We start from the raw sequence: 3,540 nt of genomic DNA on the forward strand, positions 1-3,540 counted from the left end.
CGTTTGAATTCTTGTGCGCAGCTTCTGACGTCATTTGGCTGAGTCCATTTTCTCTTTGTGAAGCACTGAAGAAAACTGTGAAACGCCAAGGAAGACAGGAACTATAATATTTTATATATTCATATATATAGACAGGAACTATAATATTTCATATATATATATATATTTTATATAATATTTGTCAGTATATAACTAATTGCGTGGAGCTGTGCGAGCGAAGGCAACGTCTTTCCTATACGCTGCACCAGCTTCAACTGACAGCTATAGGACCCGCCAACCCCACTTTGAACAGCCAGGTGACGTTCACGGGCCCGCTGCGCCAACTCCCTCGAAATTCGGTCGGAAGTGGTTAGACCTTATATTCTTAGATCTTGGGTCGATCCATCGTTCGGGCAGCAATCGATCGATTTTCGCGCAACGCATTCGATGGATGTCCCTATCCTGATCACTATACCAGTTCCAAACCAATAAATTCCATGAAAACAGTGGTCATTGTACGATTTTAAACTATTATTCTATTATTATATCATGACGCGGTCATTTTCCCAATTTTATAAATTCAAATATTATTGTGATTTAGTCAGCGTGGGCTCTTCATCCATAATGTGTACAAAAATCCTTCTTTGTACTTGACATGTTTGATCATAACGCATCAGCTTTTATTGCACAACGTCTGTTTGTCGGCATCTCTCTGGGCTATTTTAAATGAACATAATACTAGTATGGTCCGCCGTTGTTCTGTCCTCGTTTCCTGTCTTGCTGATGATGTAGTCAGCATGACACGAATTATTGAAGAGGATATGATATAGTGAGGAGCTGGTCAGTTGAAATCGCTGATGATTTAGTCAGCAGGACAGTGACACTAATTACTGAAGAGGTTGTGATATAGTGAGGAGTTGGTGAGTTCAAATCGCTGATGATTTTGTCAGCAAGAGAGACTGACACGTACTAATTACTGTAGAGGATGTGATATAGTGAGGAATTGGTCAATTCAAGTCGTTGATGATTTAGTTATTAGAAGAGGAAAATTCTGTATTTTTAGAACAAAGATTAAACTTTATAGCGAGTTAAAAATAAAACAGATGAATTTTCGAATGCCAAACTTAAAATGCTCTGGTTTGTTCTTTTATTTTTTCGTTAGTTTGTTGTAGTTAAATAGATGGTCTTTTTTCCAAATCCGGCAGTTTAAATATGAAATTGTGTATGTGGGGCTATCATGTCCAACTAGAAACTTTTGTGTGTATTTTAAAGATTCCTTGGTTACCACAACAGCTAGTTTAAAGGAAATGAAAAAGAGAAAGGAATAAGCGCTAAAATCATAATTCTTAAGAACGTTGAATATTCAAAGTTAAATGATCTATACTAAAATGTCCTCTGCTGCTGCCTAGTGAGATGGGTTAGCTTGATGAAAAGATGCCATCAATTACTAAAATATTGAAGAGAAATATTTACTGATTAAGCTAATTAACGAATTCCATTGGTTCGGGTTGGTAACGATTCAATAATAGTTGAAGACAAAGTTTCAGTATTTTGTGCATCCCCGTACATAACATAAAGTCCTATAAGTTTGTTTTTGGTGGCTAAGGCTCTAGATTAGGGCTAGGCAAATTGACATGCATCATATTACCAATTAAAATGCCAAATATAAATGAAAATCGGTATATCTACCAAAAACTACCAGGAGATAACTTTTTGAAAAAGTAAAATATCGTGGCTCTCATACTTACTGTGAGATCACTGGTCAGGCCTCCTTTACAGCCTTCACTCCTCTGTTTAACACAATGCCATCTTACATAATATTTTCTTTTATTTCTTAACATACATGTAACCATTGTAACACAATTTGACTCCACCCCTAGTTGTCTCTATGACCTCCATGGTAACATGAACATGTAAGCCTATACTTCTCAGAGTCTTGGAATAAATTGAAATGGTAGCTACTGGCCTTTCTTTTATATGATACTGGATGAAGAAGTGTCAATAATATGCAGGTAAAAACGTAAGCAAAAGGTAAATTACATTTAATAAGTGTAAGTTTGCTAATTGCTATAAATCATAAAAATATATCATCTATAAGTTCAAATAAACATGTAATGCTTTACAACTATCTAAAATGTAAACTAATATTTTATAAATTTTTAGATAAACTTTGCTATGAAAACCTGCAATTCAAATATACATATGATTCTAAAACTATTCAAAACATTTATCCACTCATAATAATCTCACCTCAATGTTCAAACAATGAAAAAACATTTGTTTGAACAAACTTGATTAAGAAAAAAATCAAAACGCAATCAGGGGTCCCTCAAACTTGAAACAAATCAAGAAAAACATTTCTTTAATGAAATAAAATCAATTAGGAATCCTTCAAAGGAAATAAGATTACCCCCAAAATAAACTGTTATCATTATCTTTCATCAAAATTTTTGTTTCCAATGCCAATCAATGCACACTCTCTCACATAAGATCTGGCTTCGTGTTACATTTCGTCAATTCAGCACTCTCTCGATATCCTAACCTATGTTTACAAAACACATGGCGTCAGGCGAGAATATGCAACTCTGCACTTTCTATTCGGTCATTGTTTCAAAGCATCCAAGTGATTAAATGTGCATATATTTTCACTTACCCCTCTATGTACTTCAATGTCTACCTCCTCTATCTACCGGCCTGGCCTCTTACAGGTTTTTTTTTGTCCATGCAAGAGACACCAACCATTGTATTGGCTGGGATAATATAAACTTTTCATCCACCCTTAAAAAAGAACATTATCGAATCTAATTTGATCTTAAGCACTTTTAATGATAATACTAAACTTGAGTTTAGATGTGTATAACCTAGATAATTTCAACATCAATAGGATAATGAAGCAATATCTTGACAGTCTGCCATGATATTTCTTTGGACCTAAATGTCTCATGGGAATTTTGGTCACCTACATATCATCGTTATATATCTATTCGTTTATCTATTTTGTTATATATTTGTATGTATGAAGGATGTATATTTTTGTATGCATATATATATATATATATATATATATATATATGTATATATATATACGTGTGTGTGTGTGTGTGTGAGTGCGTGCGTGTGTGTGTGTGTGTGTGTGTGTGTGTGTGTGTGTGTGTGTGTGTGTGTGTGTGTGTGTGTGTGTGTGTGTGTGTGTGTGTGTGTGTGTGTATACATAAATACAGAAATAAGAAAGAAAATGGGGAAGGTCACATCAACATATATGCACTTCGGTGACTGTCGTGCATAGAAAATATATACATATAGATATATAGACACACATGTATATAAATGCATACAAAAGTGCTCATACTACATACATACAATTATAGATAACAAAATAGATAAATTAATAGATAAATAAAGATGACGTGTATGCGACCAAAAGCCCCAAGAGGTATTTAGGCCCAAAAAGATACTATGCTACAATGTCATGGTATTGTTTGACTATTCCGTTAATGAGGAATTTATCTAGTATTATCATCAAAAGTGCTTATTATTAAACTAGATTTGGCAATGCTTCTT

This window comes from Oratosquilla oratoria, chromosome 12 (assembly GCF_046742065.1).
Source record: "Oratosquilla oratoria isolate Oo_2021 chromosome 12, ASM4674206v1, whole genome shotgun sequence".
Taxonomy (NCBI): Eukaryota; Metazoa; Arthropoda; class Malacostraca; order Stomatopoda; family Squillidae; genus Oratosquilla; species Oratosquilla oratoria.